Genomic DNA, 17,910 nt, shown 5'->3' on the forward strand with positions numbered 1-17,910 from the left:
TCATGTTTAAAAATGCGGTTGGCTTTGATATAAACAATAAGGTCCATAGGTTGCAACGTCTTTAACCACGGTACTTTTCGTGAGCGATTGCACTGCCATTGCCTCATTCTCTCATTCTATTAGTGCTTATAGCTCTCCGGTTTGCGTCATTTCCTGTAAGGACATCGCCGTTCACGTTTGCGTTTTCATAAAACATAATATACCAGCTTCATAAACGTCGCCGGCAGGTTCGCTTAGCACCTTTTGCGGGATAGGATCGTATCGGCGAATGTTTTCTCTTTATTTCGTTGTTCTCGCATCGTAAATCATCATATTGTCGCGTATACTCCGCTATAGAAAACACGCTGAATAAGAATCCAGGCAAGCGTAAGCGTCGAAGCGCGATGCCGAGACGAACCTGGTTCTCTTCTTGCTTCATCCCCTCGCTGTGCCACACCATGTGGCATTACCCCCTCTTCAAAAAAAAAAAGAAACATGCATAGGCTTGACGTGAGAGCGCCGAGATGGCCTAGACGAACCCACAGCTGTAGTCACAATCACTGTGATTATGTGCGATGTAGTCACAAGGCACTGAGGGACGAGAAACACAAAAATTAGCCTAAGCTGCTGAAACGTCGGCTATTAGGGCTATAGTACGGTTTCAACCGCACAACGTGCACAATCTCAGATCCGTTGTCGACGTCGGGAGGCTGGCTTCCGTCCGAAGGACTCTACTTCGAATTCACTTCACTAATTCGCTGCAACACTCTCTAAGTTCCGAAGTAGCGACTCAAAAACTTCTCAGATAGTCCTTTTCGGCGCACGGGAGTCCAGACCAAGACTTGATCAGCAGTTTGGAACCGACATGCCGATGGCGGAGATCGTAACGGTGCGCATCGAAGCTCTGTTGTTTCTTTATGTGCACTCGGGCAAGCTGACGGGCTTCTTCCGCGCGTTGCACGAACAGTTCGGCATCTTGGTCGAGATTGAGATGATCGATGTCGTCGCACGGCAGCATTGCGTCTAACATAGTCTGCCACTTCCGGCCGTAAACGAGGTAAAACGGCGTGAAGCGTGTTGTTTCGAGCGTAGCGGTGTTATAGCAAACGTTACGTAAGCGAGTGTCTCATCCCATGTCTTGTGCTGTACGTCTACGTACATAGACATCATGTCAGTCATCGTTTTGTTCAATCGTTCGGTCGAGCGTTTGTCTGCGGATGATAGGCAGTTGTACTTCGGTGGGTCTGTAGCTGAGTTTAAAAACGTCTTCAATGAGCTGTGCCGTAAAGGCTTTGCCTCGGTCTGTGATGACGTGCGATGGGGCGCCATGCCGTAGGACGATTCTCTGTATAAAAAGTGGGGCAACCTCGGAAGCTGTGCCTCGAGGCAGCGCCTTTGTCTCAGCATACCGCGCCGCGTCAAACAGTCTGTGGCGACCATTATCCACCTGTTGCCAGAAGTTGACAGTGGAAACGGGCCAGAAGATCCTACCGACCTGGTCGAAAGGTTTGCCAGATGGGTCAATCGGATTCGGCAATCCCGCAGGCTTCCACAGCTGGCGACTTTCGGCGCTGGCATTCACTGCAGTGTTGGACGTACCGCTTAACACACTCGGCAGAGTTTTCGGCCAGTAGTATGATTTGCGCACTCTATCAAGCGTTCGCGTAAAAACCAAATGGCCAGACAGAGGCTCGTCATGACAGGGCGACAAAACTTCGGCACGGAGGTCTGCTGGAACAACCAAAAGGTAGGTCTTATTGCTGGCACGGAGTTCTTCTTATACCCGGCGCCATCTCGTAACAAAAAGACGGCAATCCTCGAGCGATATGCCACGGTAGTGATGGGTTTCGTCGTTACAGATGTTCGAATATAGGGCCGTAGTACGTCGTCTGCGCGCGCCGGTGTGGACAAATCAGTGACGCTTACGACCCCAAGAAAGCGCCGTCGTCCTCAATGTCTTGGTCGGTTGTGTCGACAGGGGCGCGCGAGAGTGCGTAGCGTCTTCGTGTATGCGGCCCGACTTGTACACGATGGCCATGTCGTCTCCTGCAAACGTACACTCCACCGTGCCAGTCCGTCCAGAAGGGTCCCGCAGATTTGCAAGCCAGCATAACGAGTGATGATCGGTTACCACGTTGAATGGGCGGCCGTAGAGATAAGGTGCGAAATTTGGGGCAGTGCCCATACGACGGCAAGACACTCTTTCTCTGTGGTGGTGTAGTTGCTCTCTGCACGCGATAGCGTGCGACTTGCGTATGCGATCACTCTTTCAATGCTTTTGCTGCCGTTGTACAAGCACCGCTCCAAGACCAACGTTACTGGCGTCTGTATGAACTTCCTTCTCCGCCTCCTCGTCAAAGTGGGCCAAAACTGGTGCTGACACCAGACGCTGTCGAAGATCGGTGAAAGCAGTCTCTTGCTCTGCGGCCCAGATGAACGATACATCGTCCCTCCTGAGGCGAGTCAGCGGCTCCGCCATCTTCGAAAATTTTCGATGAAACGCCGGTAGTATGCGCAAAGACCGTGGAAGCGTCGGACACCCTTCTGTCGGTTGGTGTTGGAAACGTGGCTACAGCGGCAGTTTTCGCGGGAGCGGGGTTAACGCCTTCCGCGCTGACGACGTGTCCCAGAAACATCAGCTCCTTGTAGCCGAAATGACACTTCTGGGGCTTAAGGGTGAGGTTAGCCGATCGGATGGCTTCGAGAACTTGCCGCAGTCGTTTCAGGTGGTCGTCAAATGTCGCCGAAAAAACAACCACGTCGTCGAGGTAGACGAGGCAGCTTTGCCACTTCAGACCAGTGAGAACGCTGTCCATCATTCGCTGGAAAGCAGCTGGTGCCGAACAGAGACCGAAAGGAAGTAACTCTGAATTCGTAAAGGCCATCTGGAGTGACGAAAGCTGTTTTTTCGCTGTCTCGTTCACCTTCCTCAAGTTACCAGTAACCGCTCTTGAGATCGAGAGATGAAAAATACTTAGCTCGACGCAACCTGTCTAAAGAGTCATCCATATGTGGTAGTGGTTTCCAAATTCTGGGGCGAGGCCTCGGATTCGCCAGCTTGTGCGGTGAACTGGAGTCAGCTCCAATTGTGGGGCGAGGTTCTTGGTGCCCACTGGGGTCTCCTCACATAAGTGAGCGTACCCAGCCAGCTCCACCAAATTGTAGCGTATACTCTGCTACGAAAACAAGCTGAATAAGAATCCAGGCAAGCGTAAGCGTCGACGCGCGATGCCGAGACGAACCTCGTTGTCTTCTTTCTTCGGTCCCCTCGCTGTGCCACACCATGTGGCAATATATACCACCTTACTCAGCCTTGCTTCCCGCTTCTGCCATCACCTGACCGCAAATCATATAAGATAGCAGAAACCCTACACTCACACCCTTCGGGGTGGCGCAGTGGCTTGGGGGTTGCGCGACTGTGCTGCAGTGGGACGGGTTAAAGCCCGGCCCCGAAGGCTGCGTACAAATGGAGGATGTACGCGAAAACCCTCTTGTACACACCCTACAGACCTCCACTGCAGGGCTGTATATATTGTATATAGTGTTGATCCGTTGATATAGTGTGTTGTTATTGTGTGTTGTTAAGTTTCTGTTTGAGGGAAGAGGTGGGGTCGGGTTTTTTTTTTTTTTCATCGGAGCTTTTCTGCCTCCTCAGTCGACTTTACGCATGCAGCTGCCGCTAGTTGCTCGCTCGCCCTCAACACAACAACATGGACCACACTGTAAGTTCCACTAGGTATGTGCCCTAATAGACAACTTGGGTCACCTCGGCCTTTAGATTTAATCATCAGCAGTAGGGTATCCGGTTTTACAAACAACCTGGCCACGAATCATATACAATTGAGCCTGTCTCACTAGGTATGTGTGTCGGAATCACGGAGGTAAAAAATACTAGGAAGGAGTGTCACGTGATTTCGCTAGCCTCGGCAAGCCAACCTCCTCTGAAGCCTCCCCTCCCTCTCTCAGGGGCCCCGTACGCGGTACCTTTTGGGTAGGAATAGGCCCACAAGGTTGCCGGAGCATTCGTGATTGTTTGGTACGTGGTAACTATTAGTGGCGCCTGCCGTCACAGGCTTGGAGGCCCGTATGCGGGTAGTGGTTTTCTGCTACTGCGCGCGTCGTTTTCGCTTCAAATGCGATGCCTTGAAACGTGGAGCAAGTCTGGGGCACCTGAATCGTGAAGACAGAAAATTTTCAAGGCCTCACTTGCGCTTACCACCGCGGTTAGTGGAGTTGCCAGCGCTCGCGGCTCGAAACCCGTCCAGACGCCCGATGTGGCTATTTTTCCCACGTACTCAAGTTTCGTCAAATGAGCCGTTGTGCACCTAAGCTGTGGTGCGTATTATCTTGCTAATTTCGTTCCGCTGTCTTGCACCTAGAAACAAACGAGATGTGTTGAGGGAAAATTTCTTTATTGTCGCATTTCGCTTAATAAAAGGCTGGTGTGCGTGTTTTATTTTGAGTGAAATAATTTTTGTCCCGCTGTCTTGCACCTAGAAAGAAACGAGATGTTTTGAGGGACACTTTTTTTGTCGCCATTTTCGCTTAATAAAAGGCTCTGGTATGCGTGTTTTATTTCGAGAGAAATAAATAGCATTAGCCTGCATTTAAACGTCGAAGTGGTCGCCGTTTATTCAGATTTACGTGCACTATTTTCCAAGATTGTGTGGTGCGACGACGCTGTGAGACGCGCCTCGGGGATCAATTTTCGTTATATAATAAAGCTAATGGACGGAATTTGTGCATTATCTAGAGTTTATTCAGCTGTTTTCGAATTCGAGTATAGCTCCACAGCCTAATTATGTCCTAGAATAAAACACTGCCAGGGGAACCCTTCTTTCTGTGCTAGTAGCGGCAAGGAAAAAATATCGGCATTCATTTGCACTTGTGGATTCATTGTGTTGCTGGTGTACTTGCATGTACTATGGAAAGCACATTTTTTATGACAACAGTAATTGTTTCGTTCTTTATTCAATGTTTATTGCACCTATAGAAGCCAGAAGATTTCATACAAATACAGAAGGAAGCCACATTTGTAATTTAAATGAAGTAACATTGCAAAGATAATACACAAAAGAAAATTATAAACAGCGAGTAGGAAAACTTATTGTGCCACTGCTCTTCGGTATCAGTATTAGCATACTTGTATGCCACAGGGCATTTGTATAATGATGTTATACAAAGGAAACTATATCACACGTAGTATTGATACCTTTAATAAAACTGGTCAATGGGATCAGCTGTCCTTGAATGTAGCTGCAGTTTTGCTTACACTGCCTTGTATCCAACACTTTCAATACAGGGCTATATTTGTATAATATTTATATCTGCGCTGTCCTCACAAATATCGAAGGGCCTCCGTGATTGTGTTTGTCCGAAAAGTAAGCAATACATATGCAGAAATCGAAAAAAGAAGAGTGGTAGTTCACAAAGTGAAAGTTGAAAGAATTGATGTCAGGTCAGACCCACAAACTAAGTATGTCAACATTAAAATACAATGCATTGGGCTGCAAGTAAAATGTACAACAAAGCTTATGCTGTATCACATACCTACAAAATAATTAGCGCCGTCGAAGATGAGCCAACACACCGCAAAATTAAGAGGCGACGGCTCTATTACGTTGTGAATTTGTGAACCTCAAATTAATGAATATGTCACGGTACTTAAAACACTCATTGAGTGGTATACACCAAATGTTTGTGGTACCGCAAGGGCACCTTGAGTATCAAGGTGATGGTGCTTGGCGCCACCATGGACCCTTAGCCCCCATACCGAAGCTGTCATCCGCACCGTGGCGAAAGGTTTTGAGGTGAAGGGTAGAAACCATGAACGGTGGCGGTCGGGGCCATGGTCAAGCTCCGGCCGACGGGCTCTTCGTCTGTTTACCAGGCGGCGAGCTCCGGGACCTTCCTGTGAATAAGACGGTGAAACACAGGTGACATTCTAGAAACCGTCAGCATACCGATATGGCATGAGTACTATTTCCAAAAAACTCGATCAGTCCCTAAAAAGGGGTCGCACCGAAGACATCTTAGCCAAAACATCGAACAGAATGTGATCACTTCCCACGCTTCCTGATTATCCACTCTCTTGTAGACGAGTTGCTGCAATGTCCGTTTTTGTTATCGCTAGGACCCTTCAGAGAATGATAGGAAGAAACTATGAAGCAAAGAAACTGTCATCCGGTGATCTTCTTGTTGAAGTGTCAAAGAAAGATCATTCCGACATCCTCCTCAAGCAAAAGCAGTTCGCCCACTTACAGATGTCCGTTACCCCTCATCGCAGTCTAAACACAGTTCAAGGCGTCATATCAGAACGTGATCTGATCCGCGAAACAGACTCTGACCTCCTCGATGGCTTCAGAGATCAAGGTGTCATCGCCCTACGCCGCATCACCATAAGCCGAAACGGTGAAGATGTAGTGACACCCCATATCGTCTTGACGTTTAAAGGGCCCCTAAACCACCCAGAAGTCGAAATTTAGTGGTGGTGTTGCAGTTGTGCACGAGTCTACAACGAACACGTAGCCGCGAGAATTTTTCGAAATGGTGCCGTAATAGCGGAGTTACACGCGTTTGATGATCGAAAAACGGCCCTCGCTCATTTCGCTCTTTCCTTCGCTTCTCTCCTCGTTGGCTGGTCTCCTCTACTCGCCGAGTGCTGCTCGAAATGTCACGTGACATACGTCATCGCCAACGCGCTTCACAAAACGCCTACTTCCGGTTAAGGCACTGTCCACGCTAGCCATGCATGCTAGCGGCCTCCTCTCTGCCGCGCGAGAGGTGTCCAAAGTAGACGGCAGTTCGGCCGGCGCCCCGCCCGCTGCACCATCAACGGGTCAATCGACGACCGCGAAGCTGCGCGCCTCTGCCACCGGCAACGAAAACATCGGCTGCTGCTGAGTGCACGGCTACCGACGGGAGACGACCGGCTCGGCTGTGCTCGCATCGCAGCCGACGGCGCCACTAATATCAGCGTATTTTTCTTCTTTGTGTACAATTATTGCGAAGAGCGATAACAACGATAAGAAAATATTGCGGCTTGTGAGCGTCGGTAATTCATTTCGAAGCGCCGTCCGCTTTAGCTTTGAAGGGAACCGGAAAAGGCCTAGCCACGATATCGGCGCCGTCGAGCGATCAGCGGCGGTGAGGCTGCCGCACAAATGAGTCCCGGTCTCATCCTCTCTACGTACGGCAAGGAAATCTCGCCGCTCGCGAGCAAAACCGCTGTCGAACGGCAGCTCGTGAATGGCGAACGGCGTGCGGCGAGTTAGCGTGCCGGTAACGTGGACGTGGACTCGGCGCTTCTCGGCTACCCGATGTTGCTGCGGTGCCGGCGCGTGTTATGCCAATCTAGTAAAGGAGGCATTGGTTATGCGAAGCGTGCCGCTATAGACCCAGTGTTGCGCGCACGTCTGGAAAGGCCAACACTGTCGCACTCTATTCGCGCAGCTAATCAGACCGCTAAGCATGACTGTGTTGGAACACGAGCGATTTGGCACTTGCCTTGCGGGCTGTAAATACCGATGCGCAAGCGCGCACAAGTGAGCAACACGGCGAGGACGAGCAGGGAGCGCGCGTACCTGATAGCAGACAAACCGGAAGTCGTAGGTTCTTGTTCGACCAATGGACATCGTTTCCACCGTTGACATCACCAGATTCCCCCTGCTGACGTCGTGACGACCGCTGGGGTTCCGGAAAGGCGAGGGGAGGAAAACGGCATTGTTTTTTTTTTTTTGGTTTTGTGGCGCGCCCGCGGCGCGTAGCGCTGCAGCGTTTGGCATCGTTGATCGTGATTGCATTCTGAACTCGATGCGCGTGTTTACTTGAAATATTCAAAAAATATCTGAGGTGGTTTAGGGGCCCTTTAATCGTTCCCGTCTACCAGACGCTGTGAAAGCAGAGTTCATTCACTGCAAAGTCCGCCCCTATGTCCCCGAGAAGATGCTTCAAGTGCCAGAAGTACGGACACGGATCCAACACATGTCGCGGAAAACTCACCTGTGCAAAGTGTGGTGCTCACGAGCATCCAACCGAAAGTTGCAGTGCCACTCAAACAGAATGTCCCAACTGTCATGGGCCGCACGCTGCGTACTCTCGAACCTGTGAAATATTCCAAAATGAGAAAAAAATAATTCAAATCAAGGTAACCGAAAACATAACATTCCCTGAAGCCCGGAAGAAGCTCTCGCTTCTCTCCGCAAGATCCTACGTTGACGCAGCGCGCCGGGGGGCCGGGCGGCGTCTAGTTACGGTGGGCACGCAGTACAGCTTTGGTGATGCGCGCCTTTCTCGGTCCCCCAGCAAGCAGCCATCGGCTGCACCAACCTTCCAAGTTCCAGAGGTCAACTTCTCACACTCCTCTGGAAGAACACAGACAACTGAGAGGGAGTCTACCCTTCTTGACAAACCCTCATCCGCTTCCGAGTCTCCGCCGGCAGCAATGGAAGTGACCCCGGGATCCTCGGTGTCTCCGACGCTGAGAGAGTCCCCCAAAGAGAGGCGGAGTTTTCTAGACCGCCTCAAACAGAAAAAATATCCGCCAGTCAAGCCGCCTAACAAAGTCGGTGACACTTGAATAACCCGTCCCCTTATCACTCGCAAAAATGGCTGCTGAGAGCATTATACACTGGAACTGCCGAGGGCTACTGAGAAATCTGGATGACATATATGAAATACTTGCACAATACCAACCAAACATACTTTGCCTACAGGAAACACACTTAAACCCAACACGCACAAACTTTCTCAAGAATATGCAGTATACCGGAAAGACAGGCAAGGCACTGCCCACTCATCGGGTAGCATCGCTATTGTTGTGCAGAACACAATTCCCTGCCAGAGTATCACACTAGATACCGATTTAGAGGCAGTGGCAATACGGGCTCTAACTTTTGGTAGAATAATAACTGTATGCTCCCTATATATTCCTCCGGACCATCACCTATCCGTCCAAGAATTTGAAAAACTTATTGACGAGCTCCCGGATCCATTCATGTTGTTGGAGATTTCAATGCACACCACCCACTATGGGGATGTTCAAGAGTTGATTCCCGAGGTGCACTAATCGAAAAATTTCTATTGTCCTCCGGTTCCTGTATATTTAATAAAAAAGACCCAACATATTTTAATTTAGCACACAACTCATACACAGCAATAGACCTTGCTATTGGCTCTCCGGTGCTCTTGGCAACCACTGAGTGGGCTGTTATCGATAATCTGTACGGAAGCGACCATTTTCCTGTTTGCCTAAAACACACAGGAAACATAAATATGGTTGTAAATAATCATAGGAAATTTAAAGAACAGGCTGCTGATTGGAAGAAGTTCCGAGAACTCTCAAGACTGCCCAGTTCTCCAATCGTAGACCTAGGGATAGACGAATTACAATCCATGATCACTCTGCATATTATAGAAGCCGCACAGAAGTCAATCCCACAGACATCAAACAAGACACAAAACAAACGTGGGCCATGGTGGAATGCGGAGTGCAGGAATGCCCGTGAGAACCAAAACAAAGCATGGTCGAAATTCCGCAGGTATCCTACAGTTAACAATTTAATAGACTTCAAGCGTGCTAAAGCAAATGGCAGGCGTATCCGACGTGCATCCAAACGGGAAAGCTGGCAGTCATTCCTCTCATCTGTAAACTCCTACACAGATACACATAAAGTGTAGAACAGACTTAGAGCATTTCAAGGGCGCAGTGCTCACCCAGTGCCTCTGGTCAGCACTGCTGGTGATACACTGGAACACCAACCAGATGCAATAGGTCAACATTTTGAATATATTTTCAGCTCAGCACATTATACAGACTCCTTCATGCGACACAAGCTAGCGGAGGAGCGGAAACCTATCCGTGATAAAAGGCCATCCACAGGAGGGTACAATAGCCCTTTCACTACTGGAGGAATTGAAGGCGGCTCTGGGACATGTGGGAACTCAGCAGCAGGCCCAGACAGGATTACTTATGGCATGCTCAAGCACATACATGAACACACCCTTAGAAGCATCCTCTTTCTGTTTAATAAGATATGGTCCTTTGGGCGCCTACCCAAAGCCTGGAAAGAGGCTGTTATCATACCAATCCTCAAACAAGGAAAGGAAGCCACGCTTGCAGCCAATTACTAGTTGCTTGTGCAAGGTGTTTGAAAAAATGATAAACCGCCGCCTCGTTTATTTCCTTGAATATAACGGCCTTCTTGACCAACGTCAAGCTGGATTCAGGTCTGGTCGGTCGACAACTGACCAGCTTGTAGCATTTGAATCTTATGTCAGGGATGTCTTTATCCACAAACAACATTGTCTTTCTGTATTCTTTGACCTGGAAAAAGCTTATGACACGACCTGGCGTTATGGCATTCTACGTGATCTGCATTATCTTGGAGTCTCGGGAAGCATGCTCAATACTATAGAAAGCTACCTCTCCGAACGCACCTTCGTGGTTCGTCTTGGAAATGCTCTATCGAAGCGGTTATTACAGGAGAATGGCGTTCCCCAAGGTGGCGTTCTCAGCTGCACGCTTTTCATAGTTAAAATGAACTCTCTAAGCAGTCTGTTGCCCAAAACTATCTCTTACTCTGTTTACGTTGACGATGTCCAGATCAGTTTCAAATCCTGCAACTTGGCCATCTGTGAACGGCAAATTCAGTTGGGGGTAAATAAGCTCTCAAGCTGGGCAGATGAAAATGGGTTTAAATTCAACTGTGGCAAAACCGTCTGTTTACCTGTTTCTCAGCAGCGTGGCATTAGGCCAGACCCTAACATCACACTAAACGGGCAGACCATAGCCGTTAAACAAGATCACAAATTCCTAGGCGTTGTGGTAGATAAAAAGCTCACCTTTGTTCCACACATCAAGCAGTTGCGATTGAAATGCTTGAAAGCATTTAACTTACTAAAGATCCTTTCCCATAAGTCATGGGGTACAGACCGTGACTGTCTACTGAACCTTCTGAATAGCGTTGTCCTATCACGTATTGACTATGGCTCGGTAGTGTACGAATCAGCATCAAAGTCTGCGCTAAAGATGCTTGACCCCGTGTACCACCTTGGGCTCCGTCTGGCCACTGGTGCTTTCAGAACTAGCCCAATAGCCAGCCTGTACGTTGAGGCGAACAGATGGTCACTGGAACGACGAAGGCAGTGCACAAGCATAGTGTATGTCACTAAGGTGCTCTCTCATGCAGAGCATCCATCTGGTGAACTCTTGCGGGACACAAGCAACACCCAGTTGTTCTTGAGACGACCTTCAGCAACGTCACCATATCCCGTTGGAGTCGCGTCACACATTGAAAGCCTGCAGATACCGGCCTCCAACCTCCAGGTGGTGTCCCACAAAGACGCCATTGCGCCATGGGAAATACACGCTGTTCACTGTGATATGTCATTTCTTGAGGTGGGCAAACATGGGCATCCGCTTGCAATAAATCAGCACTTTATGTACTTGCAGGCAAAATACAGGTGTGCAGAGTATTACACTGACGCCTCTAAGTCTTCAGCTGTCGCATGTGCCGCACATGGCCCTCAATTCTCGGAATCGAAAACAATAACGAACATACAAGCATATTTACTGCAGAATGCTGTGGCATCCTCCTAGCCGTAAAGCACATCCTACAGAATAAACAACCAGCCTCCATCATATATACAGACTCCCTCAGTGCAGTGACTGCGTTGTCATCCAGTAAAAAGCATACAAATCCAATAACTAATTTCCTTCTAAAATGTCTCATGTCGGCTCACAAATCTAAACTTAAAATCACACTGTGCTGGGTACCAGGGCGCTGCAACATAGCTGGAAATGAGGTAGCTGACAGACTTGCGCAGTCAGCGGCTCTCCGTAATTCTATTGACATAGATAATATACCCTACGAGGACCTCAGGCCACAGATTAGAAACAGAATCGGTAGGCAATGGCAAGAAGAATGGGATGGAGCAATTGAAAACAAACTGCACACAATAAAGCCATTAATAGGAAGATATGCTACCGAGAAACGCGACAGACATAAAGAGGTTGCACTATGCAGGCTTAGAATAGGACACACACATGCAACACATTCACATCTGCTAAACAGTTCTCCAGCACCGCACTGTCCAAAATGTGGTGATCTACTGTCCGTCATTCATGTTCTAATCATGTGCAAGAGGCTAGAACCAGATAGGAGACGTCGCTTCCCAGAACTGTACAGAAACCAAATACCTCCGCACCCGTCCTTCTTTCTCGGCGACAACCAAATGTTTTCATTAAAAAGAGTTTTTAAGTCTTTAGCGAGTGTAGGCTTCCTACATGCGATTTCATATGTCCATTGAACTCAGCCTTGTCTCATTCCTGAGGAAATGGCTGAGATTTTTTATCTCACATGTCAGGCGCTCCGCACTCCTTGTCCTGCCTGACAAGGACTGTTGCTGAGGCTGCGTGACCTTGTAAATGTCATACGCTTTGCGCATAATCATTAAATGTAACCATTACTCAATTATTTTTAGGCCCTATACACCAATATTTCTTATCATTCTCTTTTACTGCCCACTAACCTGAGTCGACCATCAACCTTGTGTTTGGGCTGGTCTGAGCTCCTTCGGCTGGCACTGCAGCGTTGCCCTTGAAAATAAATTGTCGTCTAGGAAATAAGCTCTTTGAATAAGTTTGCGCGAATGAAGACGTCATAAAAAAGTTGCAGTGGCTTAGCTCGGCTATGCCAGGATATACGTAGCGTTAGCAAAGGTTCAGCTGATTATTCTTAGCTTTCCTGGTTGTCTCCTACGCTCAACCGCTAATTGCCAGGCAACTACTTCGGGATCCGATGAGTCAAGCTTCTCCGTTCTTCTGCGCTGTTGAGCAGCATTTGCGCTCTCCTTCTCCATGGCTATACCACACTGGCAAACGCCAGTCAGAAGCGCAGCGGCTCCAGCGCAGTGTCAGACGGCGACTGCACAGCGAGCGCGCGCCGGCGCCAGTGCGTCTACCACGGCTACGACGTCACTCCTCTGGAATGCGCAGACCGGCGGCGGTGAGTCGCGCGCGGCGGCGGGGAGTGCGCGAGAGGTGCCGGCTCCGGTGCGCAAGTCGTGTGACATCACTGATCCTTGCGCATGCGCAGCACGGCTCTTGATGTGCCGCGCGAAACGGGCTTGGCTAGGCCAGTGTAGCTAACGCTACAAAAATGTATATGAGATGACCGTCATAAGTATACAAGCACAGGGAACGACATCGAACAAACAGAAACACTGCAGAAAGCGCCCGAACGCCAGCAGACGACAGGCGCGAGTCCGTGCCCTGACGTCACGCGAGCGGCGCTCGCAGCGCCCCTGTAGGTCGTTCTCGGGGCTAATAGGTGACCCGTAAAATAGCAAGGGATTCTGGGATGCGCCGTCTGCTAGCTGTTTCCGGTTCGAGTCAGCGCAACCACCGCCACCGCTTCGCCGTTGAAGTCCATTGATGCGCCTGCACTCCGTTCTTCTTTCTGGGGTTTTGCGTGCCAAAATCAGTTCTTATTATAAGGCATGCCGTAGTGTAGGGCTGCGGATAAATTTTTACCACCTGGGGTTCATTAACATGCACTACAACGCAAGTACGCGGGTGTTTTCGCATTTCGCCTCCATCGAAATGCGGCCGCCTCGGCCGGGATTCGATCCCGCGAGCTCGTCCGGCTTTGTCCCACTCGAACATTACCCGGTTGCAGGTGCCTAGCAAAACTATCCTCGGCTGTTCAGCCATTGGCTGCTCAAATTCAAGCATTAAAGGTGAACGCATGTAACTACTGCCTTGCAGCAACCCTTGCTGAGTCAGCTGTGCACAAGCGTCAGAGGAATGGCTGCCACTTCCAAAACTAACAAGGCAGAGACCATTCTTGAACAAAAAGAAAATGAACGTACAGTGCCACTTATCAGGCGGCGATTAGCTGTGTAAGGGCCGACACGGAATGATTCCTCAAGATATTTCTTTCTCTAACATTGACTCAGGCAAGCAGAACTATTTCAGTACTCGCACGCACATATAAAGGTATTATGAAGCGAGGTTTTACGGCGCGAATTTAAGCGGGACACAGCGAGATACATACATAATTCTCGTAACCAACTAGCCCACCTTAGCTCCTTCAGCACAGATGAGATAATGTGCAGCCGTAATATGACGGCGATACGTCAATTGTTGACAAAAAAGCGAGAACATCTAACTACGTACCATTTCAAATGAACTTAGAGTTTCCACCGAGAAATGCCATTGATAGCGCGCGAAGTTATCATTTTCAGCGTTGGCTGCGCCGTTATATCGACGATATCGGTTTTTAGCCACGATCACAGAGCAGCATGCACCGCTGTAGCCATCGCCTCAGCACCCGGTTTTCTAAGTAATGCTTCAATACGCTTGATAAATTATCGGATAACGATAACTTTTTCACCTGTCTGACTGACCTGCAGGCAAAGCAGTCAGTGACCGTGTGTCCAAGCAACGGCAAATGTCGTAGAGCTAAACCTGGCAGAAACAAAACCGGCCGCCGGAACGAAAACCAGAGTTCCTTTATGAATAAAAGCGTATCCTTGCCTTTCTTGGCACGTCATCGTCGCGCCCAGAATGAACTGAAACCTAGAAATAAGCTGCATGAATGGTACGACATTTATGGTCGACAAAGCGGACGGAAAGCTTCGCACGAGTGACAGTTGAAACCGCGTATAAAAACACGTGCGCCGGGCATGCCGCCGATGCCGCCGCGTCGTCCGTCGAACCGGAAGCTGTTAGCAGACGGCGCGCCCCACAATTCGCTGCGATTTCTCGTTTTACGGGTCACCTATAGCCTCCTCGTCGTCCGATGGAGGCTGCGAGGCCAGGTCACTGTAGCCGGGGCGCTGGCCATGTCAGCAAGGGCGGCGTCTTGCGCCGTGGGGAGCGGGCTCGCCTGGGGGGACAGCACCGCCGGCGCCGCGTGTGCCGCGGTGTCGCCGGGTGTGGCCACGGGCTGGGCAGGGGCTGCTCGTTGGGTGGTGGAGGAGGCTTGTTTGCGAAGCCACTGGACAACGATGTCGGCGGCACGCACCAATAGTTGCTCTCGCCCTCGAGACTACTGTAGCGTCGTCGGCTAAAGTCACAAGGGACGTACTTGCATGCCGTCGATGACCCGCGCGCGGTGGGCGCTCCCTGGGCTTGCTGAAGTCCTCCATGGTGCTCGGCGCGACGAACACGCGAACCGCACGTCACGGGGCCGACCGCTCGGACCGCGGGGGGCGAGCACAATGCCCGCGCGTCGCGCGCACAGCACTCACCACGCGATGCACGCACGGAACGGCACAGCCGGGGATGTAGCGCGGATGTCGGGCTGGGGCACGACACTTGCCGAGCACAAGTAAAATAGATCCAAGCGTCGCACGGGGTAATCCTGCAGGGAACGCACGAAGCAGCACGGTAGGACGCGCAGATCATGCGCGGCTGCAGGGAACGTCGCTGACGAAGGTGAGCCGCGCGGCTCGTGCAACACACGCCGGAGCGTTGTGCGCGTACGACCGCACACGCGAAGGAGTCGGGCGTGACTGGCGAGGCCAGGTCGTCGGAGCAAAAGGCAACACAACCTCTCACTTCTACAGTCCCAAGCGGCCTCTCACGCGTTCCAGAAGAAGCGCTCCGTGAATGCGTCTCTCTCTCTCTCTCTCTCGGAATTACGTCCGCCACTGCACGTTGCATAGCGCAGCTTGCAACACCGACACCGAGTTCAACCGCGTTGCAATGCTGACAACGCGTTCCATCGGACCCGCTTCGTGAATGCGTCTGTCTATCTCGCTCTCATTTTCTTTCTCTCTCTCCCGAGCATAGCGCGTAAAACCTCTTCTTCACCTCGCAGAGCTTTGGCACGAGTCCGTGCGAACACGCCAGCTGTGGACGAAGACGACGACGCTCGAACGCAATCATATGGTTCGCATAAATGCATGTTGTGTAAGCGTGGCTGTTTAGCCTAGTCAATAAAGAAAAAAGAAGGTGGCCGTATAGCCTAGTGGTTACGACGCTCGCCTTGGGACCGTGGGTACGCGGGCTCGAATCCCGCCTCGACAAGAAAGTTTATTAATAGCGAAGCTGTTTAAGCCTGCCATAATTTGTCGTTCGTATCAAGAAACTATCAAGATATAAAATAAACTTTCTTTCCGAGGCAGTATGCGAACCCGCGTACCCACGCTACCAAGGCGAGCGTCATAGCACTTTTTTCTCTTTATTGCATGGAATTATTAGTAGTTATATGCTAAGCTTGCAGAACATGCATATATGCGAACCATACGATTGCGTTCGAGTGTCTTCGTCCAAAGCCGGCGCGTTCGCACACTCGTGCTCTACGAGGTGAAGAAGAGGTTTTGCGCGCATTGCTCGTGAGTGAGAGAGAGAGAGAGATTGTGGTTGTGAAGATGAAGAGACGCTGTGGAGAGACCTAAAAAATGAGAGCGAGAGAGAGAGAGATACGCATTGACGGAGCGGGTCTGCTGGAACGCTTTGTCGGCATTGCAACGCGGTGAAACGCGGTGTCGGTGTTGCAAGCTGCACTATGCAACGCGCAGTGACGGCTGTAAGTCTGAGACGCGCGAAAACAAATTATCATCATCGTGAGTAATAAAATGGGAAGTTCACGCGCACTTCCGGAAAATCCTGGGCTACGATCGCCCAGCTTCGCTGTTTCAAGCGTAGTCGTTATTCCACCGTCACACATAAGTCATTGCCACTGAGTGGGTCGTCGCAACGGTGTCGCCGTAATTCCGATGTCTCGTCACTGCATCGTCATCATTTCTTCTCAATTGTTCGTGTTGCCTTCGTAATTACGCTATCGACGCCATGCCGCCGATAATATGCAGCTGTCATCGCTCCGTACTCTTCATGCCGTGCACTATTACCCACTATCCCATTGCTTCATATAACCAGTAGACGTAACATAGGCAAAGCGTAAAGAAGTCTTCCAGAGATATAGAAGTCAGCAACATACTTCGTCATTGTGCTGGGTGTGCATATTAACATTGGGACTCAGTCATGTTTAAAAAAGTTGTTTGGCATTGATATAAACAATAACGTCCATATGTTACAACGTCTTTAACCACGGTACTTTTCGTGAACGATTGCACTGCCATTGCCTCATTATCATTCTATTAGTGCTATATAGCTATCCGTTTTGTGTCATTTCCTGTAAGGACATCGCTCGTTCACGTTGCGCTTTCATAAAGAATAATATACCAGCTGCATAAACGTCGCCGGCAGGTTCGCTTAACACCTTTTGCTGCATAAGAATCGTATCGGCGAATGTCTTCTTTTTGTTTCGTTGTTCTCGCCATCGTAAATCAATATATATATATATATATATATATATATATATGACATTACTCAGCCTTGCTTCCCGCTTCTGCCATCACCTGATCGCAAATCATATAAGATAGCAGAAACCCTACACTCACACCCTTCGGGGTGGCGCAGTGGCTTGGGGGTTGCGCGACTGTGCTGCAGTGGGACGGGTTAAAAGCCCGGCCCCGAAGGCTGCGTACAAATGGAGGATGTACGCGAAAACCCTCTTGTACACACCCTACAGACCTCCACTGCAGGGCTGTATATATTGTATATAGTGTTGATCCGTTGATATAGTGTGTTGTTATTGTGTGTTGTTAAGTTTCTGTTTGAGGGAAGAGGTTGGGTCGGGCTTTTTTTTTTCATCGGAGCTTTTCTGCCTCCTCAGCAGACTTTACGCATGCAGCTGCCGCTAGTTAATTGCTCGCTCGGCCTCAACACAACGTGGACTACACTGTAAGTTCCACTAGGTATGTGCCCGAATAGACAACTTGGGTTACTCGGCATTTAGACTTAGTCATCGGTAGTAGGGTATGCGGTTTAACAAACAACCGGGGCCACGAATCATATACAATTGAGCCTGTCTCACTAGGTATGTGTGTCGGAATGGACAGCCCTGATATTTGGTTATG

The sequence above is a fragment of the Dermacentor silvarum genome, chromosome 3 (genome assembly GCF_013339745.2).
Source record: "Dermacentor silvarum isolate Dsil-2018 chromosome 3, BIME_Dsil_1.4, whole genome shotgun sequence".
NCBI classification, from domain to species: Eukaryota; Metazoa; Arthropoda; class Arachnida; order Ixodida; family Ixodidae; genus Dermacentor; species Dermacentor silvarum.